The 27737-nt window shown below is 42.9% G+C and overlaps 1 protein-coding gene and 1 long non-coding RNA gene across 10 annotated transcripts in view; one reads left to right on the top strand and one right to left on the bottom strand.

Moving 5' to 3' along the window:
- The window catches only part of fhit (fragile histidine triad diadenosine triphosphatase), a 985246-nt gene that overhangs the window by 143916 nt on the left and 813593 nt on the right, over nucleotides 1–27737 (bottom strand). The gene's annotated exons all lie outside the window — the stretch shown is intronic.
- The window catches only part of LOC125460197 (uncharacterized), a 59834-nt gene that overhangs the window by 24238 nt on the left and 7859 nt on the right, over nucleotides 1–27737 (top strand). The window contains exon 1 of one of the 2 annotated variants that reach the window (XR_007249217.1): nucleotides 17120–17241. The exons of the other annotated variant lie outside the window; for it this stretch is intronic. This is a non-coding gene — a long non-coding RNA (uncharacterized LOC125460197). Of the gene's footprint in view, nucleotides 1–17119; nucleotides 17242–27737 lie in introns of those variants that run through there. 2 annotated transcript variants of the gene reach the window in all.

The raw sequence follows: 27737 nt of genomic DNA, 5'->3' as shown, positions 1-27737 counted from the left end.
TTTAATCACCCATCAGCAAAAGTACACCACAAGGAGACGCCGTGTCCAAATGGATTTGTCTACAAAATGTCCATCATCTTTTGCTGATGGAAGGATACTGAAAGAGCACGTTAATGTCCACGCATGTCTTTTCCACTGCTTGGTAGTCTTGTTATAGTCTTAATAATGTTACCATTCCTTTTGTTATCTTTTTTCTTCATCCATATAGATCTTGTTTTTATCACTTTGTTAGTTACATCCGTTCAACATTATTATTTTGGAGTTACACTGTTGCTCCACCACTTATTTATTTACTTCCTTATCTTCTCTAAACACATTATGTCCTGAAATATTTGACTGCCAATGCAGCAAAGCATTTATGTTGTCTCATTACATCTGTTTCTTTGCTACATTGCTGACCATTCTCCCGTTTCGTTGGTGTTCTGAAACATTTCTATACAGGCAATAAACTGTTACTTTTCCGTTGACCATAATTTAATTTAGCAGTTTTTTTGACGATGGTTTGTATGACCTTTTCTGTTCCATGAGTATTTGTTTTTTTTCATCCCTTTCTTGTAATTGGCGTCAGAAGTTCAGAGGCCCTCAAACAGCCGAATAATGATGGTCGTGATAAAATACGTTTATTTACACCATGCAAGTTCCAACTACATCAGCAACATTGGAATTACATTGAAAGGTACTGTTTATAAAATGAGTACTTCTGTCAAACATCTGGCGTTCATAATTACAAAAAATGTCACACTGAGCAGAGAGCATGATGAGTACCATACAGCACTATAGCACACAGCAAGAAGTTCATTTTAGACAAATATGTTTCATCAGTGAGAACACCAAAATGTATTGGAAAAAATTATGTCACAGCTGACTCCAGATAAAGAGAACAGGCTTCTACTTGAGTAATATATACACAAGTTACACAAGCCAGATCAGAATATCAAATGTTTCTCTATTTTGCAATTTTAATGTCCAGAGCAATAAATAGTGCAGCCACCTGATTACACCTGCAGGCAATTGCACCCATTAGAACACTAATCAGTGTTGTGTAACTTGTGTTATTTTTAAAGCTTTCAGTTTTTTAGTTAGAATTGCTAAATGGATAATTAGAGGGTGCAAGTGAATCACTTGCTAGGTTGTTTATGGCAAGTCATGGAATGAACTGTTTAATAAAGACATTGTTCCTATTCTTTTCTCAGGTAAAGTAGTTTGCAACTTTTGTTCTCCTTCAACATCATAAAATGTGATTATTGTGTAAACAATTTCAGAGATCAAATGGAGATTATTTCATTTTAGATAAATCTTGAGGTCAGTTAAAAGGTGATTGTTTCTCAGTAGACTGGCACCAGAAATGTTCTTAATCCTGTGTGTTCTTTCAACACATGGTTTAATGAACTGCAATATTTGATATGTGACCTACAACCATTTTCACTCACTTGCAAACGCACACACTATGTGGGCCAGCAGATTATAACTCAGTTTAACATCTCAGCAAGACGACTGCATAGGGAACATTGAATCATTCCCTGATTAGCGCAGTAAAGTGTCAGCCAAGGTTGTGTGCTCAACTTCCTGGAGTGGAACTTGAAGTTAAATTCTTTTGATTGACAATGAGGGTGCTACCACCTAGCTAAGACAAGTATAGGCTGAAGTAAAATCATTAATCAATCTGTTGGAAGACCACACATTGTATATATCATTATTGCATAGACTTAACAGCCTTTTAAAATAATTAACCTGATTTTGCTTAAGCTTTATCGTGGAAATCACCAATTTCAGATATTATTCCAGTTGGGTTATTTTCTTCATGTGATTTACGTGTTTCAGATTGCATAAGCACTAATCTATTCATTTTGCAACTGTTCTTGATATCTGATCATTAACTAACACTGACACCCAGTCAAGCAACGTTTTGACTTTAGAATTCCCATCCTTCTATCCAAATGCTACTGTGACTTTGCACCTCCATATCTCTGTAACCTCCTCCAACCCTACAAAACTCTCCAAAGTATTTAACCTCCCCAATTCAGGCCTCTTATTCATTCCCAATTCCAAGTGATCCACTACTGGTCTTCAGCTGCCTATGTCCCAAGCTCTGAAATTCGCTCTTATACCTCTCTATCTTGCTATCATGCATCCTTTAAGCCAACCTCTATGGCCAAGCTTTTGGTTGTCCGGCCCAATCCTATGTGGCTTGACATTATGTCTTGTTTTTTATTGCTTCTATGAAGCACCCTGGGGCTATTTCATTACGCTTAAGGTATTATAGGAATACAAGTTGTTTCAAGAAAAGAATGAAAAGAAGTTATTAGAGAATTTACTACACTGGTGCAAAGTATGCTATGTCCTAAATGATTCATCAAAGACATCCTGTTGGATAATGGCCATCTTGATCCGATAATTTCATGCTGTGTATAACCCTCAAAAGGAAACACATTTGGTCGTAAAAGGTGTCCAGTCTAGATCAGATTTCCCTTGAAGGGAAAAAATGTCTCAAATGTTTGAGCAACAAGTGAAGACTGTTTCATGCTGCTACTATGCAGAAGCAACATGAGTGGTGCTCACCACTAAATAGATGCTGCCTGCCAGCCAATAAGCCAGTCTGATGATCACGTAAATGAGTATTTTGGTACATGAATTTCAGTGCCAGTGTGTTGCTAGGTATGTAGGACCTATGCCCCAAAAGACTGGTGGATTGTATGAAACAACGCGCTCCATTAACTGTTGACAACAAGGTACTGACTGTAACCAATCAGCCTGTACTTGGAACATTCACAGAACAGCATCCTACATAAGTGCAATCAGACAACTGGAGAACATTTGCTGGCAGAAAGAACATGTACACACATTATATCTGCATCACCTCCGCATAATAAGTGACAAGCATTTGCTGGTTAATTTCTCAGGGCATTGTCCTAAAACAATCAGCATCTAACTGGCTGGTTTAAAATTTAAACAAAGCCTGGCAATTAGCTGTGAACCGGTATTCATATCTGCATTCTCTATGGCAATACCTCTGCTAATCAGAGTCTACTGAGCAACCAATCAGCACTATCCTTTCATACAGCATAAATGCTGATTTTGTCTTTGAACGAGTGTTCGTACGGATTCCTCATGGCTGAAAGACAAAAATTCAGCTTTGACAAAATATAGCCTTTTTCATCAATACTCATGGTGGTAAATGAGATGGCTAAAAGAGGTAGTGGATGAATCGGTGTTAATTTCCAAAATTCCCTATATTCTGGAAAGTTTCCATCAGATTACAAAGAATCGGCCCTTCGCACCAAACTACTTGCTTGCTCAGGGCATCTCTTAATTGATTTATTTGATTTGATTTATTGCCAGATGTACCCGAAATAAAGTGAAAAGCTTTGTGAGCAGTATGGGCAGATCATAATGAGCAAGGACACGCCGATCATAGAGTGCAAAAAAATCTTGGGCAGAGTAAGACATACAGGTTACACTGCATAGAATGTGCACCAGGCAAAATCAACATTAGCTAGATCAGCACTATTTGAAGTTAGAGAGTTCATTCATCAGTCTAATAATGGCTGGGAAGAAGTGATTCTTGAACCTGCTGATGCGTGTGTTCAAGCTTCTGTATCTTCTGCCTGATTGGAAGAGATTGTAGAAGAGCATTGCTGGGGTTGGATGGGTCTTTGATAATGTTGACAGCCTTTCCGTGGCTACGAAACATGTAAATGGAGACCGTGAATGGGAGGTTGGCTTCTGCGATGGTCTGGGCTGTGCACACAAACGTCTGTGGTTTCATACGGTCCCGGGCAGAGCAGTTGCCATACCAGGCCGTTATGCACCCGGACAGTGTGCCTTCTATGATGCACCAAAACAAGTAGGTGAGGTACCTTACGGACATGCCAAATTTCCTGAGCTGCCTGTGGAAGAAGGTCTGTTGTTGTGCTTTCTTGACCATCGCATCCAGGTGGGAAGTCAAGGATGGATTGCCAGTTATCATCCGTAGGAATCTGATGCTCTCAGCCTTCTTAACCTCTGCTCCGTTGATGTAGTTGGGGGCATGTTCTCCTCCCTTCTTAGTGAAGGCAATAGCCAATTCTTTAGTTTTGCTGATATTGAGAGAGAGGTTGTCACTATTACAGATCTTCATCTGCACCACACATTTTCATCTCTCAATTCACCTACCTCTCTCTACGCAGGGAGGAAAACATCCTTCAATAGGAGAGAGAGAGTAAAAACTATGCAACATTTGGATACTCACCCCTTATGTGGAGAACATTCTAAAGCTGACCACCCACAGCATATGTCTGACCATGTCCAAGCCCCATAAGACCATTGTACATAGGAGCAGAAATTAGGCCATTCAACCAGTTGAGTTTGTTCCACCATTCAATCATGGCTGATAAGTTTCTCAACCCCATTCTCCCACTTTCTCTCCGTAACCTTTGATCCCCTTGACAATTAAGAACCTATCTATCTCTGTCTTAAACATACTCTATAGCCTGGCCTCCACAGCCGTCTGAGGCAGTGGGTTCCATAGATTCACCACTGTCTGGCTGAAGAAGTTGTTCGTTATCTCCAGACTAAAAAAGTCTTCCTGTTTATTTGGCAATTCACCATTACTTCATGAGAAACTTACCTTACCAAATGCATAAAAGATGCCATGGGTTGCTTCCAACACTGAGACCAGACCTTGCCGGAATTCTTGCACAATTCTACCATAAATCTTCATAATATTCACCTACCATAGATGATCTACCATAAAATTCCACACTATGACCTAAGAAAGACCGACAAGGTAACCATCAAACCCCTACAATACTCACACGCCTCAAATTCAAAATCCAAATGCCACATTAAACAGCGTTAATCTATATAAATGATACATTCTATATCACGTTACATCAATGTTCTCAATAGGGAGAGCAAAGGCATGATAGCTAAGTCTGCTGATAACGCAAAGATAGTTTGGAAAGTATGTTGTGAGGAAGACATAAGCAGGTTATTGAGGGATGTAGATAGATTGAGTGAATAAGTACAGATTTGCCAGACAGAGTATAATATGGGAAAATGCGAGTTGTTCACTTTCACTGGAAGAATAAAAAAGCAGACATCTTAAACATATTATGCCTGCTGAACTCTGAAGTGCAGAAAGATCTATGGTGCCCAGTGATTTCGCAGAGTTTTTAGTGCAGTTACGAAAAGTTAATATGCAAGTACAACAAGTAATTAAGAAGATTAATGGCTCTTTACTTATGTAGAATATTACAATCCATAGTAAATAAAATAGATATGAATGGGATACAATACATTTAGTGTAACTTATACTAAAATGGACAGTGAAGTATGAATGAAAATTGAAAAAGTGTTGAAGGGAACATGGCAACAGTATTAGAGATAATGGGAACTGCCGATGCTGGAGAATCCGAGATAACAAAGTGTGGAGCTGGATGAACAAGGCAGGCCAAGCAGCATCTTAGGAGCACAAAAGCTGATGTTTCGGGCCTAGACCCTTCATCAGAAAAGGGGAATGAGGAGAGGGTTCTGAAATAAATAGGGAGAGAGGGGGAGGTGGATCGAAGGTGGATAGAGGAGAAGAAAGGTGGAGAGGAGACCGACAAGTTAAAGGGGCGGGGGTGGAGCCTGTGGAGGTGAGTGTAGGTGGGGAAGTAGGGAGGGGATAGGTCAGTTCGGGGAGGACAGACAGGTCAAGGGACGGGATGAGGTTAGGGGGTAGGGAATGGAGGTGCGGCTTGAGGTGGGAGGAGGGGATAGGTGAGAGGAAGAACAAGTTAGGGAGGCGGGGACAAGCTGGACTGGTTTTGGGATGCAGAGGGGTGGGGGGGGGGTGCAGATTTTGAAGCTTGTGAAATCCACACTGATACCATTGGGCTGCAGGCTTCCTAAGAGGAAAATGAGTTGCTGTTCCTGCAACCTTCGGGTGGCATCATTGTGGCATTGCAGGAGGCCCAGGATGGACATGTCATCTAAAAAATGGTAGGGGGAGTGGAAACGGTTTGCGACTAGGAGGTGCAGTTGTTTATTGCAAACCGAGAGTAAATGTTCTGCAAAGCAGTCCCCAAGCCTCCACATGGTTTCTACTTCTATTTCAACTCCCCCTCGCATTCCTTAGACGACATGTCCATCCTGGGCCTCCTGCAGTGCCACAATGATGCCGCCCAAAGGTTGCAGGAACAGTAACTCATATTCCTCTTAGGAACCCTGCAGCCCAATGGTATCAATGTGGATTTCTCAAGCTTCAAAATCTGCCGTCCCGCTACTGCATCCCAAAACCAGCCCAGCTTGTCCCCGCCTCCCTAACTTGTTCTTCCTCTCACCTATCCCCTCCTCCCACCTCAAGCCGCACCTCCATTTCCTTCCTACTAACCTCATCCCACCCTCTTGACCTGTCTGTCCTCCCCAGACTGACCTATCTCCTCCCTACCTCCCCACTTATACTCACCTTCACAGGCTCCATCCCTGCCCCTTTAACTTGTCTGTCTCCTCTCCACCTATCTTCTCCTCTATCCACCTTCTATCCGCCTCCCCTTCTCTCCCTATTTATTTCAGAACCCTCTCCCCATTCCCCTTTTCTGATGAAGGGTCCAGGCCCGAAACGTCAGCTTTTGTGCTCCTAAGATGCTGCTTGGCCTGCTGTGTTCATCTAGCTCCACACTTTGTTATCATGGCAATAGTATTAGTTAGTTTTGTTCTGGCATAAAAACAACATAGACATGATAGACTAAATTAACTATTTCTAGCTGTAATACTGTATGGTTCAGTGGTGCTACCTTGAAAGGTGTCTCCATCGTTAGTATCAGCTTCTGGTGTTCCTCTGCTCTTCTACCCTTCCTCACCAAGACAAGACATCTGTGAGAAACAGATAGCTGGGCACCGACAAAGGCCTGAAGCTATGCTGTGGCTATCTCACCCTAATTACGCAGTATTGTGAAACACAAGTTCACAGAACAGACTAAACTGAGAAAACACCTAAGGTTTGATGCAAATCACAAAGCTGTTTTATTTCTTAGCGAGTGAACATACATTGCAGTATTCTTGTTCAATTTCATCCAGTCTGATCAATACAATTTTGTCTGCTGACAGTAATCCGAAATAATGACCTACGTTGGTTCCCCAGATGAGCTGGTACACTGGCTTGATTTAAACAAAATTATTTCGACTATTTGTTCTTTTTTTCACACTTCCTGCTGTTCTGTTTTGGCTGGGAATTCCTCCCATTATTCTACATTAAATTCTGTAATACTTTCTGTATCTTTATCTGTTTTTATTTTTCTCTCAAGAGAGAGATGATTAAAGACTTTCCAAAACAACAGGAATTAAATGTTTTTATAATTACAAGGTAAACTTGTAGATTCCTTTCAGTACCCATTTTTCCAAATCCTTTCTATGAAAAGATTGTCAACATGACAGAGCTGTGATGAATAATATACACACTTGCAAGGAGATATCTCATGCAAAAGTATCTCATAGCACTTCAGACAATGAATTACTTTTGAAATATATTAACTGTTACTAAGTAGATTATTACAGTGATGAGCCTTGATGGTACAAATTACCTTTGCTTATCCTTAAGCCTCTTTGGTTTTAATGCAATGTAATGATCTCATTTGGCTTCAGTTAAAAGTGCACTAGAATGTGGACAAGAGTGTTACATGTCTTTTTATCAATTCTTTGAAAATATCTGGAAATAGCAATTGCTCTTATTTGTCTGGAGTGTTATCAAAAAGGAATGAGCTTTACAGCCATCACAAGTATATTTGGATGCAGCAACTTTATATTCACTCATGGACAGGGGCTTCTTGGCTGTCCAACATTTATTATCTGTCTCTACCCGCCCTTGAGAAGGTGGTGGTGAGCTGCCTCTTCAACCACTGTAGCCCATGGTGCCGTAGGTAGACCCACAATGCCCTGAGAGAGGAAATCCACAATTTTGACCCAGTGACTGTGAAGGAATAGTGATACATTTCCACTGTCAGGATGGTGAGTGATTCTGTGTAATCTGAGTAGTGGGCATCATCTAACTCTGGCACTTTCAAAGTGGGGCTTCCAATCTTAACTTCATGAAAGCCGCACCAGAATGTTTTCCCGGCAGGCAGCCAGATTTGAAGTTGATGTGATTCTGACCAACATTTTGAGCTGAAATCCAGAAGAGAGATGCTGCTTCCCTCTATCATAACATCAGATGTTGGGATGTTCACTAATGATTGCAGTTTTCAGATCCAATTCCGACTCCTCAGACGCTGAAGCTGCCCATGTCTGGCTGCAGTAAGGCCTGGACGATACTAGGCTTGGGCTGATACATGGCCAGTACCATTCATACCAAACAAGTGCCAGACAATGACCATCGCAAACAAGAGAAGATCAACGTTTGCCCCTTCACATTATCTGACATTGATCCCCCCAGTATTATTATCCCGAGGATTACCACTGAGACCACCATCACCATGGCTGGATATGACATGTCTCACTGGCAGGACAGACCCAGCAAAGGGTGTGGCACAGTGGTATACAGCCTGGAGGGAGTTGCTGTGGGAGTCCTCAACATTGACTACGGACACCATGAAGTTTCATGGCTTCAAGTTAGACATTGGCAAGGAAACTTCCTGCTGATTACCACATATCATCATCCCTCAGCCGATGAACTGGAGCTCCTCAATGTTGAACAACACTTTGCGAAAGCATTAAAGATGGCAAGGGCACAAAATGGACTCTGGGTTGGGACTTCAATGGCTCAGCAGCGAGGCTACTGATCAAACTGGTCAGGTCCTAAAGGACATAGCTGCTTGGCTGGGTCTACAGCAGGTGGCAAAGGATCCAACCAGAGGGAAAACATACTTGACCTCATCCTTGCTAATCTGCCAGCTGCAGATGCATCTGTCCAAGATAGTATTGCTAAGAGTGACCAGTGCAAAGCCCTTGTGGAGGCAAAGTCCGATCTTTACATTAAAAATAACCTCCAACATGCCGTGTGGCACTATCAATGTGCTAAATGGGACGGACTTCAAACAGATCTAGCAACTCAAGACTGGGCATCCATGAGACACTGAGGGCCATCAACAGCAGCAGAATTGTACTCCAGCATAATCTGTAACCTAACGGCCTGCCATATCCCCCACTTAACCGTTACCATCAAGCCAGGGGATCAACCCTGGTTCAATGGAGAGTGCAGGAGGGCATGCCAGGAGCAGCATAGGCATACCTGAAGATGAGGTGTCAACCTGGTGAAGCCACCAAACAGGACAACTTGCGTGCCAAACAACATATGCAGCAAGTGATAGACAGAGCTAAGCAATCCTATGATCAATGGATCAGATATAAGCTGTGCAGTCCTGCCATAGCCAGTTGTAAATAGTGGTGTATGATTAAACAACTCACTGGAGGAGGAGACAACACAGTGTGGAGCTGGAGGAACACAGTGGGCCAGATAGCATCAGAGGAGCTGGAAAGCCAAAATTTTGGGTTGGGGCCCTTCTTCAGAAATGGGAGAGAGGGAAGGGATCTCCAAGATAAATAGAGAGGGGAGGGGTGAGGCTGGGGAAGGTTAGTGGGATGGTGATAAGTGAGTGCAGGTAGGCAGTGGTGGGGATTGGCCAATGAGGTGGGAGAAACGGATCGGTGAAAGAGAAGGTGGATAGGTCAAGGACACAGGGATGAGAGGGAGGGTTGGTCATGGGGTGAGGCCGGGGTGGGGAGATTTTGAAACTTGTAAAGTTCACATTGAGACCATTCGGCTATAGGCACGCAAGGTGGAATATGAGGTGCTGCTGCTCCAGTTTCCGGGTGGCGTCGTTGTGACACTAGAGGTGGCCCAGGATGGACATGTCGCCCAGGGAGTGGGAGGGGGAGTTGAAGTGATTGGCTACTGGAAGGTGTTGTCGTTTGTCGCAAACAAAGCCAAGGTGCTCTACAAAGTGGTCTCTGAGCCTCCGCTTGGCCTCACTGATGTAGAGGAGGCCACATTGGGAACAGCAAATACCATGGACCATATCAGCGGATGTGTAGGTGAACATCTGTTTCATGTGGAAGGTTTTTTGAGAGGCATGGGATGGAGGTGAGGGGATAGGTGTAGGTGCAGGTGTAGCACTTCCTGTGGTTGCAGGGAAAGGTGCCGGGGTGGCGGGGTTAGTGGGGAATGTGGAGCGGACGAGAGAGTCCTGGAGGGCGCAGTCCCTCCGGAAGGCAGATAACGGTTGAGAGGGAACTATATCCTCAGTCGTGGGGTCAGATTGCAGGTGGCAGATGTGGTGGAGAATGATGCTTTGAATCTGGAGGTTAGTGAGGGTGATACTTGAGGTCAAGGGGCATTCTGTCTTTGTTTTTGTTGCAGAAAGGAGATGTAAGGGCAGATGTGCAGGAAACGCAACAGTTGCGATCAAGAGCATTTTCAACAACTGAAAGGGGGATGTTGAGGTCCTTGAAATACGAGGGCATCTGGGATGTTTGGGAGTGGAACATTTCATCCTGGGAGCAGATGCGGCAGTGGCGGAGGAATTGGGAGTAGATAATCGCATTCTTGCAGGAAGGTGGGTGAGAGGAGGTGAAGTCTTGGTAGCTCTAGGTGGGCTCGAAATAAATATCAGTTTGGAGGTGGTCAGCAGAGATGGAGACAGAGAGATGTAGGAAGGAGACAGAGGTATCAGAGATGGTCCGAGTGAACATGAGGTTGGGATGAAATGTGTTAGTAAAGTTGATGAACTGTTCAAGCTACTCGTGGGAGCACGAGGTGATGCCGATACAGTCATTGATGTAGCGGAGGAAGAAGTGGGGTATAGGGCCAGCGTAGCTGCTGAAGGGGGACTGTTCCACATGTCCAATGAAGAGGCAGGCATAGCTTGGGCCCATGCGGGTTCCCATGGCCACCCTCTTAGTCTGTAAGAAGTGGGAGGAGTTGAAGGAGAAGTTGTTAAGGGGAAGGACAAGTTCAGTGAAGCGGATGAGGGTGTCAGTGGATAGGGACTGCTTGGGCCTTCAGGAAAGGAAGAAGCTGAGAGTTTTTAGACCATCTGCTTGGGGAATGCAAGTGTGTAGGGTCTGGGTGTCCGTAGTGAAGATGAGGTGTTGGGATCCAGGGAATTGGAAGTCTTCAAGGAGGTGGAAGGTATGGGTGGCGTCCTGGACATGGGTGAGGAGTTCTCGGGCCGGAGGAAGAAAATAGAGTCGAGATAAGCAGAGATAAGTTCAGTGGGGCAGGAGCAGGCAGTGACAATGGGGTGGCCAGGGCAGTCGTTTTGTGGATTTTGGGAAGGAGATAGAAACGGGCAGTACAGGGTTGGAGGCTGTGGGTGGGAGGTCAACTGAGGTGATGAGGTTATGGATGGTCTGAGAGATGATGCTTTGGTCAGGGGTGGGGTCATGATCAAGGGGGCGATAGGAATAGATGTCAGACAGTTGGCACCTGGCCTTGGTGATGTAAAAGTCAGTGCGCTATACCACAATTGCGCCTCCCTTATTGAAAGTTTGATAGTGAGGGTAGGGTTGAAGCGGAGGGCTGTATGTTCCGTTGGGGAGAGGTTGGAGTGAGTGAGGGGGTGGAGAGGTTGAGGCGATCAATATCGCAATGGCAGTTGCAAATGAAGAGGGTGAAGGAGGGTCGGAGACCTTGGGGTGGTGTGCAGGAGGATGGGGTGTATTGGAAGCAGGAGAGACTCACGGTTAAAGAAATAGGTGCGGAGGTGGAGGCAGCAGAAAAACCGTTCGACGTCCAAGCGTGAGTGGTATTCATTGATATGTGAACGGAGGGGGATGAAAGTGAGTCCTTTCAGAGCTCACTTTCCCTTCCCCAATTTCTGAAGTATCCCAACCAGAAACCTTCCTGCTCCTCTGGTGCTGCCTAGCCTGCTGTGTTCCTCCAGCTCCACACTGTGTCATCGCTGATTCCAGCATCGGCAGGTTTTACTATCTCTCACTGGAGAAGGAGGCTCCTCATAGTCAATGATGAAAGAGGCCAGAACTTCACTGTAAAAGTTAAGGCTGAAGCATTCGCAGCAATCTTCAGGCAGAAATGCCCAGTAGATAATCCATCTCGGCCTCCTCCAGTGGTCCCCAGCATTACAGACACCAGTCTTCAGCCAATTCGATTCACTCCACTTTACATTAAAAAACAGTTGGATACACTGGATACGTCAAAGGCTACAGACATTAGTACTGAAGACTTGTGCTCCAGAACTTGCTGCTTCCCTAGTCAAGCTGTTCCAGTATAGTTACAACACCGGTACCGATCTGAAAATGTGGAAGGTTGTCCAAATATGTACTGTACACAAAAAGCAGGACAAAGCCAACCCAGCCTCTCACTCATCAGCAAAGTGATGGAAGGTGTCATCTACAGCGCTATCAAGCAATAACTGCTCAGTGACGCCCAGTTTGGGTTCCACCAGGGCCACTCAGCTCCTGACCTCATTACAGCCTTGGTTTAAACATGGGCAAAAGAGCTAAATTCCAGAGGTGAGGGGAGAGTGACAGCCCTTGAAATCTAGGCTGCCTTCACTGAGTGTGGCATCAAGGAGCCCTAGCAAAACTGGAAACAATGGGTATCGGGGCAAACTCTTTGGTGCTTGGTGTCATACCTGACACACAGGAAGATGGCCGTGGTTGTGGGAGGTCAATCATCCCAGCTCCAGGACGTCTCTGCAGGAGTTCCTCAGGGTAGTGTTCTTGGCCCAACCATTTTCAGCTGTTTCATCAATGACCTTCCCTCCATCATAAGGTCAGAGGTGGGGATGTTCACTGATGATTGAACAATGTTCAGTACCATTCACAACTCATCAGATACTTACACAATCCATGTTCAAACACAATAATATGTGGACAATGTCCAGGCTCGACCTGACAAGTGGCAAGTAATATTCATGTCACACAAATGCCAGGCTATGACCATCACCAATGAGAGGTAATCTAACCACTGCCCCTCGGTATTTAACGGTGTTATCATCACTGAAACCCCAATATCAATATCCTGGGGGTTATCACTGTCCAGAAGCTCAGCTGGAATCACCACATAAACACCATGGCTTCAAGAGTAGGTCAGAAGCTGGGAATACCACGGCAAGTATTTATCCTAGGTTGCTCCGGGAAGAGAGAAAGGAGGTTGCTAAGCCGCTGGCGAAGATCTTTGCTTCCTCACTCTCCACGAGAGTCATACTGGAAGATTGGAGGGAGGCAAATGTTGTTCCTCTTTTCAAGAAAGGGAATAGGGAAATCCCTGGAAATTACAGACCAGTCAGTCTTACGTCTGTGGTCAGCAAGGTTTTGGGAAGAATTCTGAGGGATAGGATTTATGACTATTTGGAAAAGCATAGCATGATTAAAGGGAGTCAGCATGGCTTTGAGAGGGGCAGGTCATGCCTCACAAATCTTATTGAGTTCTTTGAGGAGGTCACGAGACAGGTTGATGAGGGTCGAGCAGTGGATGTGCTGTACATGGACTTCAGCAAGGCATTTGATAAGGTTCCCCATGACAGGCTCATTCATAAAGTCAGGAGGTATGGGATACAGGGTGATTTGGCTGTCTGGATTCAGAATTGGTTGGCTGACAGGAGGCAGAGAGTGGTAGTAGATGGTAAGTATTCTGCCTGGAGCTCAGTGCTGAGTGGTGTCCCGCAGGGCTCTGTTCTTGGGCCTCTGCTCTTTGCAGATTTTATAAATGACTTGGATGAGGAGGTTGAGGGGTGGGTTAGTATGTTTGCTGATGACACAAAGGTTGGAGGTGCCGTTGAAAGTATCGAGGGCTATTGCAGGCTTCAGCGAGACATTGACAGTATGCAGAGCTGTGCTGAGAAATGGCAGATGGAGTTCAACCTGGATAAATGCGAGGTGATGCATTTTGGAAGGTCGAATTTAAATGCTGAATATAGGATTAAAGGCAGGATTCTCAGCAGTGTGGAGGAACAGAGGGATCTTGGTGTTCAAGTGCATAGCTCCCTCAAAGTTGCCACCCAGGTGGATAAGGCTGTTAAGAAAGCATATGGTGTTTTGGCTTTCATTAACAGGGTGTTCGAGTTTAAGAGCTGCGAGGTTATGCTGCAGCTCTACAAAACCTTGGTGAGACCGTACTTGGAATATTGTGTCCGGTTCTGGTCGCTCTATTATAGGAAAGATGTGGAGGCTTTGGAGAGGGTGCAAAGGAGGTTTACCAGGATGCTGCCTGGACTGGAGGGCTTGTCTTACGAGGAGAGGTTGACTGAGCTCGGATTTTTCTCTCTGGAGAGAAGGAGGAAGGGAGGTGACCTGATCGTGGTGTACAAGGTAATGAGAGGCATGGATAGAGTCAATAGCCAGAGATTTTTCCCCAGGGCAGGATTGACTGCCACAAGGGGTTATAGTTTTAAGGTGTTAGGAGGAAGGTATAGAGGAGACATCAGAGGGAGGTTTTTCATCCAGAGATTTGTGAGCGCATGGAATAGTTTACCAGTGGTAGTTGTGGAAGTGGAGTCATTTGTGACATTTAAGCGACTGCTGGACATGTACATGGACAGCAGTGAATTGAGGGGAATGTAGGTTAAGTTATTTTATTTTTGGATTAGGATTATTCCACGGCACAACATCGTAGGCCGAAGGGCCTGTACTGTGCTGTACTTTTCTATGTTCTATGTTCTAAGTAACTTACCTCCTGATTCCCCAAAGCTTGTTCACCATCTGCAAGGCACAAGTCAGGAGTGTGATGGAATAATCTCCACTTGCCTGGTTGAGTGTAGCCCCAACAACCCTCAAGAAGCTTGACACCATCCAGGACAAAACAGCCCGCTTGATTGGCACTGCATCCACTAGCATTCACTCCCTCTACCACTGACGCTCAGTAACAGCAGTGTGTACTATCTATGAGCTGCATTGCAGAAATTCACCAAAGATCCACAATCAGCGCCTTCCAAACCCACAACCGTTTCCATCTGGAAGGACAAGGGCATCAGACATATGGGAACACCACCACCTCCAAGTTCCCCTCCAAGTCACTCACCACCCTGAGTTGGAAATATATCGCTGTCCCTTCTCAGTTGCTGCATCAAAATCCTGGAATTCCTTCCCTAATGGCACTGTGGGTCAGCCCACAGCAAGTGAACTGCAGCGATTCTTGAATGCAGGTCACTACTGCATTCTCATGGGCAATTAGGGATGGGCAACAAATGCTGGCCAGCCAGCGATAACCACATTCGCACAAATGGATAAAAGGAAATAAAAACTGAGCCGGATTATGTGAATACTGTTGGAACAACAGCAGATCAGAGGCTAGCAATTCTGCAGTGAGGTCCCGACTTCTTGGACCTCACACTTATCATCTTCTGAAGGGCAATTTGGGATGGGATCTGAAACATCCACAATCCAAGGAACCAAAAAAATGCTAATTGGTTCAAAGGCAAATAGCTTACTTTTGAACAAGCAATAGGGCAATCCAGAAAATCACAGCAGCTAATTTGCACACAGCAAGGTCCCACAAATGCTATTATTGGTGCCAGTTTTCGAGGCATTAATTGAGGCATCAGCATTACTCAAGATAATAGCAGAACACCCCTCCTCTCCGAATATTCTTTACATCCAAGTGACCAGTTTAACTGATATGAAAGATGATATTTAATGAGAAGTGGCTCTTTTGTACTATATGACTCTAGGATTTCCAACAGCACATAACTCTCCCAATACTGTACTAACTGCGCTGACATCATTGCAGTGAAGCAGTACATGTTGCCCTCTGACTCAGAATTAAGAAGGCTGCTCTTATTAGCCTTACAAGGATTTTAGGGCTTCGGACCAAATACTGGTCTTGCCATATACACAATGGTACTTATGGATCAGTATTCTTTTCGTTGCACTTCTTCTCACCATGCGACCAACATCAGTTAATAAGAATCACTAACATTACCTATAAATCAGCAGATTGTTTCTGTAGCTTCCATAAGCCGATGCATTCTCGGGTTAGAGTCAAAGCCTTGGATAGATGCACTAATACATTCTTGCAGCTAAATTCCACGCATGAGCATTTTCAGTTAATATACCATTGTTAATGCTCCACCCTGATGGACAGAGCATTTCAAAATTAGAAATTACCAAACACTGAATCTGTGCGGACAAACCAATACAAATAAAGGTCACCAAACCGACGAGGACTTCATCAACAAATGCATTGTTCTGATTTAGTGGTTTAATGCACATTTCCCAAGAAATTACATAGGCCCCACTGCACTCTTGGGCAGTGTCTCACTATTAGATATAGTAGTAACTGGCCTATTGTGACAGGCACTAATGCCTCACTTATACTTTCAAACCCACTGAGATGATTTCCAGTTCAGGTGAGATGACTGAATGTTATTCCCTGAGTATATACGGAGAGCTGGTTTGAATCAGTTCATGCACAAGGGAGTGCTAAATTATTTGCCTGGTGCATGCACTGACATATTTAGAAAATATGGATGTTCACATCAGGCTATTTTAACCATACTGATTCAACTCTCTCATTTTTCAAACTAAATCAGCATCACAGTCAGAAGATGACAGATAGTGCCTCAATTTTTGATTAAATAATGGCAAAACGATTGTATTGCGTAGTCAGACTCACACCTGATTATGATTTATAGCTATAGGAATGCATAGCTTTGACAAAGATTATCTGAAACATTCATGATAAGAAATACACTATTTACAGGAAATGATTCGGAACAGAATTAAATGCCACATAAAAAAGTGGTCAGAACATGTTGACCTTATAGATATCGTAGCAACAGTATGACATGTTATTTCGTGAGCAATGTAACTACGTAACATTTGAGCCAAGTGAGGTTTGCCATTCCCTTGCATAACATCCTACAGAAAGAATTTTCCAATGAGAAACAGCACCTACTTTGTTCATTGGGTGTATTTGTTTTTCTGCTTGTTTGTTTGCCATCAGCATTGCAAATGAGTAACAACATGCAGCGATATCATGGCCACATGCTGTGTTTTTGTTCCTAATGCCAAGCTGCAAATGAGCAAATTAAAATAGCTGAAGGGAAAAGAAAGAAAAATGCAAAGATTAGAAAAGTAAAAACATACAGTGAAAGAACAAAGAAAGAGGGGGAAAAAAGATGTGACAGAAACAAACCATAACAGGCGCGAAGAAAAACAAGAAATTGGGAGGGACAAAGGACAGAAACAAGGAATGAGGAAGGTGAACTTAACAGAGAGGGGAAATATTGTGGCAAAAAATGAAAAAGGGTTTTGATTTCCTGCTATGATTGAGACCTTCTTTGTCATTCCATGCACCTCCATTTCACTGCTTTCGTATGACAGGTAAACATATTAGTTTTGTTCTGATTTTGATTTGCTTTTTGTGAAATTTTCATGTATAAAGGGTACCTCCGCAATTCATTATAATGTTCATAAATTTTACTTAAGTGTTTATGAAGCTATACTGATTGTATAATTTTTATGTGGTTCTTCTATTTAAAAACTAAAATGTAGTGATTCCCCTCAATTTCATTACTAATCGAACCCTACAAACTTGTGACGGTTCTAGGTTCAATCCATGTGTCGTGATTTGGATGATCTTAGACAGGATAGGGAAATATAGCTGATCACAGTAACATCAAAAATGTGTCAGAAAGGTTTCTCATGCTGGTAGCTATCCAGTGATTCTGCGAAAGAATGTATGGTTACATGTGAGATGATGACAAATGTTAGCTTAGCAGTAAGTAACAGAACAGCCAAGTAATGTCCTAATCCCTTAAAAATTGGTTGCTTGGGTTAGATGCTAGATTGCCTATTGGTACAGAAAATCAAATAAAACATTTTGGAATTCGTTTTTAGTAAAGTTGCTAATTTTCTTAAAAGAGTGGTGAGATCAAAGGGCTGAAGATGCAAGGGAAATAAACAATGGCACAGATACAATGGGGCAAAGGGCCTTTTCCTGAACTCTCGATCTCTATGACTCCATGTTAATACTTAATATAAGTGTACATAAATGAAGGGAAAATGTCATAATTTTTGAACACTATAAGGAAAATAAGAAAAAAATTGCTCGCGTGCTTTTTGATTTTACATTTTTATTAGAGTGATAATATTGGTGATATTTGGTTAACTTTTCATCTCTATTTTCATGAGTGTACTTGTGCTCAGAGGCAAAACTGTAGAACATGTAACAACAGACAGCATATTATTTAAATGTAGAGACAATACAGAACCCAAGTACAGAGGGATCTGGGTGTCCTGCTACATGAATCACATTGTTAGCATGCAAATACAGCAAGTGGCTTGGAAGGCAAGTGGAATGTTATTACTTATTATAAAGGGAGTGATATATAAAAGTAGAGATGTTTTGTTACATTGTGCAGGGCATTAGTGAAACCACTTCTGTACTACTAAGGACAGTTTTCATCTGTTCATTTAAGAAAAGGATATAAATGCTTTAGAAGAGTCAGGAGACCAACCCCTGAGATTTAGGGAGTTGTCCTATTACAAAAGGTTGGACAGGTTGGACCTGTGTTTACTGAAGTTTGTTTGAATAAAATGTGATCTTATGGAGACATATTAGATTGTGAGGGAATTTGACAGGATGCAGGCAGGAAAGACGATTCCTGTTATGGGAGACTCTAGGACTCGGAGACACTGTTTAAAAATAAGGGTCTTCCATTCAAGACAAAGGTGGAGAGAAACTCTCTCTCCTAAACAGCCCTGTGTCTTTCGAGCTCTCTACCCTAGTACAGAGGCAATAGAGTCATTGAACATTTATACGTCAGAAATAGAAAGATTCTTGACGAACAAGGGAGTCAAAGGGTATCATGGGTGGGCAGGAATGTGAGTTTGAAACCACAATCAGATTAGCCATGACCTTGGTGAATGGCTGGGCATGTTCCAGGGGCCAACTGGCAGTCTCTCGCTCATGGTTCCATTTTACACACGTATAGTTGACAGAGGAAAATACTAGTTTCCTGAACTACATAAACAGATTAAAGGTCAGTTAAAACAATAGTTAAGATGTTGATTTGAGAATGAAAACTCAGCCTGGAAGTCCAATCAGTTAACACTGATGGAGCAAAAAAGAATTTAGCACTCTTCACTTGTTACAAAAATGAATCATGCCTCCCTGGTATTTCAAGCAGTCATTATTGAAATTAAAACCCTGCCTCCATAGGTCATACCCAGGGTCATGATGGCATAGTAGCAGTGTCATTGAACATGTAAGCTCTGAGCAAGTTCAAGGATGTGATGTTTAATCCCACCAAGACAGATGGTGAAAGAAAGCGCTCAATCAATAAAATTCAACCAAAAAATCGGAAATTAAAAGGTACTCTAATGGGGGCCATGTAACCAGTGATGACCCCATCTGGCTCCCCAATGTCCTTTAGAGAAGGAAATTTGTCTTCCTTAAATATGTGACTCCTAACCACATCACTGTGGTTTACTCTTAACTGCCCAGTAAGCAACTCAGTTTCAGAGCAATGAGGGACAGGCAGTAAATGGTAACGTATGTACGAAAGCCCATGAATGAACAAAATACATTCCATTACAAGGTCCTCCAAATATGTTATTGTGCAATGCTGTCCAACTTTCACAATTTCCACAGATTGGCTGCAAATAAAAATCAAGGGTGTAATCTTATTCAGGTCTGAGTGACGTGGTCTATGGCGATAAGTGAGATAGGATCGGATGACAAGTGTAGTGAGGCCCATCTCGACTTTGAGGACAAATATCTTCACCTTTCATGCTATTCACAGGTGGGACGATAAAATTCTTGCCAGGCCCCAGCAAGATGCGAATTGACGCTCATTATTAATTCATTATCTATCTTGTCACGGTCACAACTCACCTCATGAACATCCAGACTTCAATCTGTCAAAGCCTGCCAAATAATCCAGACTTTGGGAAAACTCAAGGAAACAGGAGCAAGTACCTAGAGAAATTCAGCACACTGCTTGTTTTCAACAATCTTCATGTTGGAAGCTGGGCACCAACATCTCAGGATGTGCATATGGACTCAGGCCACAGGCATCCACATCCACAGACATTGGCATCTCTCGTGTGTCACCCTGAAAGAACCCACCCTGTAAGATCCATCTTAGATCCATTTACAGGTCATTTTTGTACTTCAATTTTGAGGAGGGGGGTGCGAGGCAACTTTGGATCAGATCTGTATGCCTAGTATTGTGGGGTCCACAGCTGCTTCTGAGAAGAGAAAGTCTTGCCTGTACACCACCCCATCCAACATGACCTCTAGGATCTTGCCTGTGTGGACGGATGCTGATTTCTCTCTTCTGTAATGTCCAGGGCTGCTCCGGACTGATACTGTTGCCCGGGTGCACAGTGATCTTTTAAAAATGGCTCCCACACTACAAATCCCAGGATATCTAGTGAGTTGTTCCAGGGAGGTCATGTATTAATATGGCATGGAAATCAGACATGTTACCGGCCATAGAGGCTGGAACGGCAATTAATGTGGTGAGTTTTGTAAGATTCAGCAAGGAAACTCATTCAGTCCTGTAGCGTAAAGCCCTCCAGCATACTCAACACTTAGTCAAAAGGCCTTAAGATTCAGACCCTTTGAAAAAAGATGATATTAACCTGTTAATGCCGATATTTGAACACAAGGAATTTCTAGGTATTGTGAATTTCTAACCTTGAAAGTGCAAGGGTTAAACAGTAATTTGTTGCAGCTGGTGGGAATTGACTAACAGGAAATGCACTCATGCTCCACCGGTTCCTCCTTAAATAACAGCTAATCCTGCAAGCCAACTGCCTAGTGCAAACAAAATTCATCACATTTAAGATTGAAAGGTCAGAATGCCAGACTGAGCACCTTTCCCAATTATTTCATGTTATGTTTCCTTGAAGCAGTTTTCTGCTTGTAAAAGGGTTAAGATGCTCATCACATCATTTTATCAGCTGACAGGTCATAAACTGGCTTTCTGAGTTTAGCACAAGTACTGTGTGGTCATGTCAGCACTTTCAGGGCAATAACTAGGATAAGGTGTACAAGGCTTGGTCATGGATCAAAAAGGCAGGTTTATCCAACCCCGATCTGCAATCCCCAAATGAATCATGATATCATGTAATGATTTGGTTTGCTTCTATGTTGCCAAGCTGATAAGACCCCAGTCCCCTGATAATTTAAAGCATCGAGTTTCTCTGCACATTAACTAGCTCCTGTATGGGAAGATCACATTGTAACATCTGCACCTTGTCTGTTTTTTGTAAAAACAGAGCAACCTTTGCCTGTTCATATATTTTGACCCCACCTAACACTGAGCAAAAATGTAATTTAAATATTACACAAGTTTAAAAATAGTACATACATCTTGTAAGTTCAATACTTTTAGAAAGCAGATAAGCAGCACAAAAGATGTCCTCTACGCCTTTCTGTTATCTATGCTGCTGCTCATAACATCTAAGTCACTTATCAGCTTCCTCATTGTGATATATTTGTAAGATTTAAAAACAGTTTGGTAATTGCTGTCTGGTAGCTAAACTGTCCAGCAATCTAGAAGATTGAAAGCAATGTAATAGCAGAGGTACAATAATAAAACAGAGATGCTAGAAAATACAGTTTCCCAATGTTCCTGAATAATGCTGGACAGCAGAATTCTAAAGCACAAGGAGACACAAGATTAAAATGGAACTGATTGGGCTGCAGTATGCTCCTAAAAGGTACAGTGAGCAACGCAAGACAGTTCGGAAATATTAGCGAGAATTAAGAAATAAGATGCTCAGTGTCGAGATTATTCTGATGATTTGCTTAAGTTTCAAGGATTGGATGAATACACTGCCAGTGACTGTTCAGGGGCTTTTTGCATGCAGTTGCATCTCATTATTAACTACCCTTGTGTTTTCTTGATGCAGATTGCTATTTTCACAGGTACAGGAAAGAAATTAGACAGTAACAATTCCGTACCTGGTAGCTGCACTTCCCTGGTGTGTCCTTTGGGCATATTTCTTAGGTAGCATTTCCCAATTTTCCAGGGCATGTTTTACAGGCAGCAACCTCCTGCTTCATCTATCCATATAGGGTGGCACTGGACATGCACCAGCCTCACCACATGATCAAGGCACATCTCTGAGACTAATTTATGATCACAGTCAGCACTTCGGTACTGCACTTAGTAGCTCACTGACCCCTTACACTGTACTGATCTGCCAGACCACTTCACACCCATCTCATGCATCAGAAACGGATGTGTCTCAGGCACTCAGCTTGATTTTGAGGTGCTCACTCACTTTGTGCTTACTTTGATGCTCACATATGTATCTTGTATTGTGTTGCCTTTTAACACAAAGAGCAAAAAGCTAAGCAGCTTAATAAAATGTGAGGCTGGATGAACACAGCAGGCCAAGCAGCATCTCAGGAGCACTGTCACGTTTGCCAGTCAAAGGGCACAAACATATTGGTTATTGGCACAGTGCTATATAGCATGTGCCAGCAAACACCCTCAATGTACGTGAACCAAATGGCCATGTCTGAAAGTCTAAGAGGAGCTGTCCTTAGACAAGTCGGGGGGATGATGGTCAGTCAGGGGTTGGTCTGTACTTTGTCAAGAAATGTGGTAAAGTGTCCTGAGTGAGCGAGTAAGAAGTGCAGAGGGCAAGAAGCCTGGGGGATGGAGTGGGTGAGAGTCACTGCGGGAAGATGCTGTCTGCAGTAGCAAGAATGGGCCTTGCTGGGAGGGCTGAAAAGGCAGAGTTAGATTGAGTGTATGGAAGCAGAGAGATGATGGTGTCACTGACATTTGCAGAGCTACTTTCTTGCGGCATTGTTGCATGTTTCTCTGGACCACAGACATTGCAGGTGGCTACTTCAGACCAGGTTGGCAGCATCTGGAAGGGCATGCAGCTCAGGTTTGAATATTGCACCCTACATGTGATCACCATACAGACCCGGTATTAGTGAGTAACTTTACTGCTGATGAGTCCAAGACTGTGCAAGAGTGGAGACCTGGTGTACATCAACTGGGGTGAGCAGTATAATACTGCATGAGCAAAATTACTAGGTCTCGGAGAGAGAAACCCTCCATGAAACTTCTCAAAATTGACACTTGGCCATAATATGGGAAGCTTCATGCACTACCTTTGATTTTTTGTGATGAGAAAGTCACTGTGAGGTAAGTATTTCTCATCTATCTGAAACTGAGTGGATTTGTTAGGCCACTTCATAGTGCAGTTAACAGTCAACTACATTGCTGTGGTTACATCACATGTAAATTTGACAAGGTTAGAATGTCAGATTTTCTCCTCTGAAGAACATTAGTAAAGCAGATGGGTATTCAGAACAATTGATAATAGTTTCAATGGTCACTATGATTGAGGCTAAATTTCAATTTCAGTTTTTATACAAATGACAGCTACCATGGGTTGTAATGAAGCCATGTCTTTAAAGTATGTGTCTTGGCCTCTGGACTGCTGGTCTAGTGATATTATTAGCATGCTACCATCTTCCATATTGGCAGGAGAGGTAGGAAGAAAAGCCAGCAAGAGGCAAGAATGTTGATTTGGATGTGATTATTGTTGAAGATATTAAGGAATATATTTAGCTGTATATCTGTATCTTTATCTTCTCAAAATCCTATTTTGTCTGTCCCTGTCTTGGTTATACTTTCTGTATTTAACTTGACATTGAATGAAATATTCTAATTCATCTGTATCAATCCATCTGAAAATACTATCCCAGTAGCCTTGTCAGTTGCCTCTTGTGCTCAATTCTCTGGTCATATAACTTAGACACAGGAGTCAAGAGCTGTTATCAACATTGGTATTCACGGCAATGAAGATTGGAATGATCTCTGCTAAGACCATGAACACTGTAAACAAATTTGAACTTCTAGTTAATAGCTGAAAGAATGCCATGGTAAAATTTTACACTTTACATTCAATTGACTATTGACTAAATATTATTTTCATTTGTTCGACAACATATACTTTAACGGATAGTGACATTTTCCTTGTATACTGTGTATGTATTGCTGTCTCCAGAATAATGGTCTTTTTTGAAAATGCTCTACAGTTACTTACTGTTTTCATTGGATTCCCATTTCCATGATTCGCCGAGTCGGAGCTTTGAACAACCACTTTGAGGCACTTTCCACAGTTTTTGGAGAGTTGCTCAAATCTACCTCTCGCAATAAATGATGCTTTTTTTCTCCTCACTATGCCAGAACAAATCACTTCAAATCTGTTGAAGGTTGCAGGATATATCTCTTCGACTAGAAACCATTTCCCTCTGGTATCTGGTTGTGGTAATTTGACAAATTAAGCTGCTTTTTCTCTCTGCTGACCACACAGAATCTCAAGGTGGGATTTTATGTGTCATCCCCACCAGTGTATTTGTTCTTAGAGGAGCTCAATCAATAAAGCATTTTAGGATCATACTGTACCTGCGCAGTGATTTTAAATGTGATGAGGGAAGATAGAAACAAGACTGCTATCACCCTGGTGTCAGGAAGAAAGGTTGAGGGCTAGAGTAGGGAGGTGGGAGTGATACATCTTTTTGAGGGTATGAGGGGACTGGAAGGCCCTATGCCCATCATCAGGAATGTCCCTCCCAAGGTTTAACCCTCTACTTGATCAAACCTATTTCCCTCCCCTCATCCCCAACTCCTGTACCTCACTGGGGGCCATCAGGCAGGTCCACCATTCAAGCCTGCTGCTGGGACCACAGAGCTGTTTAGCCATTAGAGGCTGGCCCCCAGCTCTTTCAGGCAGGAATTCACCTCAGCTGGAGATTCTGGCCCCACTCTGAAGCAATTAAGATTGCTTGCAGGGCAACCAGGTTTCAACTGAGCAGGCTGATGACACTTTCGAAACTGGTGTGCACAGAATATGGGGCCCTGTAAATTCCAGTCCTCTGTCAGTGACATGCACTGCAATGCAGGAAAGCCTGTAACCTAATTTCAAAGATGACACCCTCTGCGCTCCACCCTTTGGCAACAAGAAACAGAATAACCTTCCATCTAGTTTAGATTAGATTACCTACAGAGTGGAAACAGGACCTTCAGCCCAACAAGTCCACACCGCCACTTGAAGCATCTCACCCAGACACATCTCCATATAACCCACACACCCCTGAACACAATGGGCAATTTAGCATGGCCAATCCACCTAGCCTGCACATCTTTGGACTGTGGGAGGAAACCGGAGCACCCGGAGGAAACCCACGCAGACACGGGGAGAATGTGCAAACTCCACACAGACAGTTACCCAAGGCTGGAATTGAACCCAGGTCCCTGGCGCTGTGAGGCTGCAGTGCTAACCACTGAGCCACCGTGCTGCCCCTAAGAAACACATGATAATTAGCTATCTTAGGCTGATGCGGATCTACTCCATAGCAGAAAGGCCCTTCAGTCCATTTTTGACAAAAGCAGAAACAACAAGCACTCACCTATTTTAATCCCATTCTCCAACACTTGGCCCATGAACCTTGGCATCACAAATACACATCTAAATGCTTCTTAAATGTTCGGAAGGTTTCTGCCTCTACTCCCTTACAGGCGGTGAGTTTCAGATTCTCATCATCCTCTAAGAGAAAGAAGACTTTTGCCTCACATCTCTGTTACCTTCTACCCCTTCTCTTAAATCTATATCTCCTGGTCATTGACCTATCTATCAAGTGGCAAAGTCTCTTCCTGTCTACTCTATCAGGATCATCATTTTATACATCTCAATTATGTACACTCTCAATCTCCGTTGCTCTTTCAACCACAATCTGTCCAGTTTCACGTCGTTATTGAAACCTATCAGCCCAGGCAATATCTTGGTAAATCTCAGTTCGAGAACTGCACACAATACTTTAGCCATGGCCTAATCAATGTTTTATACAGTTCCAGCGTAACCTCCCTGCTGTTAAAATCCATGTCTCAACTAATAAAGGTAAGCATATCACTTGCCTTCATAACTACTTTATCCATCTGTCCTGATACCTTAAGAGATCTCTCTGATCCTTTACATTCCCAGGTCCTACCATTCATTCTGTATTGCCTCGCCTTGTTTGTCCTGCCAAAGTGCATTAACTCACATTTATCAGGATTGAATTCTGTTTGCTACTGATCAGCCCACCTGACCAGCCATCTGTATCCTCCTGTAATCGAAGGCTATCCTCCTCGCCAATTATCATGCCACCACATTTGTATCTTCTGCAAACATACTGATCAACTCTTCCACATTCAAATCTAAATCAACAAATATCAATCACAAGGAGCAAGGGCCCTAACAATAACCCTTATGGGACCCCACTGGACACAGACATCCAGTTGGAAAAACACCCTGTAACCACCACCCTCTGCCTTCCTGCCACTCAGCCAATTGTGGATCCAATTTGCCAAATTTCCTTGGATCCCATGAGCTCTTAGCTTTGCTATCAGTCTCTCATTAAAAGTATTCCAGACATCCAAGTAAACACATCAAAAGCATTGCCATCATTTACACTCTTGGTCACCTTTACAAAAATTCAAACAAATTGGTCAGGCATGACCATCTTTTAACAAAACCACTAACTGTTCTTGGTTAATCCTCGCTTCTCCAAATACAGATCAATTCTGTTCCTCGGAATGTTTTCCAATTGTAACCCCACCTTTGAGGTTGGACTGATGAAACTGTAGTTTTCTCATTCATCCCTCGATCCCTTCCTCAACAATTGGAACACACTGGCTGTCCTCCACCATGTGGGAACTGAAAGTTTTTGCAAACACCCCTGATATTATTTGCCTCGCCTTACTCGATAAACTGGGATACATTTCATACACTAAATCTACCATTTACACTTTGTCGACTGTGATATTCTCAAGGAATGCTAGCAAATTTGGGAAGCATGATTTTCCTTTGGCAAAACCACACTGAATCTGTTTGATTGTATTAAGCTTTTCTAAATGTCCCGCTATTACTTCCTTAATAATGGGGTCTAGTATTTACCCAATGATAGATAATAGGCTAACTGGCCTATGATTTCCTCTTTCTGTCTCCCTCCGTTCTTGAACAGTTGTTGTTTTCCAATCTGCTGGAACTCTCACAGAATTCAGTAAATTCTGGAATATTTCAATCAATCAATGCCACCACTATCTCACCATCACATTCTTTGAAATATTTGGATGCAGGTCATTAGCTCTTGGAGACTTGTGTACCTTTAATTCCCCTTAGTTTGTCAAATATTTTGTCCCAGTTTGGAAATCCAAATACACTAAATCTACCATTTACACTTTCTCGACTGTGATATTCTCAAGGAATGCTAGCAAATTTGGGAAGCATGATTTTTCTTTCACAAAACCACATGGAGTCTGTTTGATTGCATTAAGCTTTTCTAAATGCCCCACTATTTCTTCCTTGGTAATGGACTCTAATTTAGCCATTCTGTCATTCTTATAGGCAATAATTTCCAGGTTTCTGCCAACCTGTGGGTGAAACCATTTTCACTTAGATGTCCTTCAAAATGTCCTGCCCTTTATTTTAAATATATTCCCAGTCACAAAGAAGGTCCTTCCTGTCTACTCTATGTTCCCTTCATAATTTTACACATTCCAATCATGTCCCCCTACAATCTCCTCTGCTCTAAGGAAAACAACTCTAGTCTGTCCAATTGCTCCTCATAAAAAAATGTTCAAGTGCCTGGCCAATCACTAGTTTTTTTTTGCCATTTTGTATACTTTAGTTTCTGATTGGAACTGGTGATGTGACTCCCTTTACTACCTTACATTTACAGCTGAAGTCCCAAAATGTAGAAGCCATGTGCACTTTATAATTGTAAGAAGCTTGGTAGATTATATTCCCTAGTAATTAGCCATTAAGATGCACTCTACTGATTAAGCATGTAGGAG

Source organism: Stegostoma tigrinum, chromosome 11, assembly GCF_030684315.1.
Source record: "Stegostoma tigrinum isolate sSteTig4 chromosome 11, sSteTig4.hap1, whole genome shotgun sequence".
Classification (NCBI taxonomy): Eukaryota; Metazoa; Chordata; class Chondrichthyes; order Orectolobiformes; family Stegostomatidae; genus Stegostoma; species Stegostoma tigrinum.
Note: the sequence above shows the minus strand (reverse complement) of the source record. Positions and strands in the feature narration are given on the sequence as shown.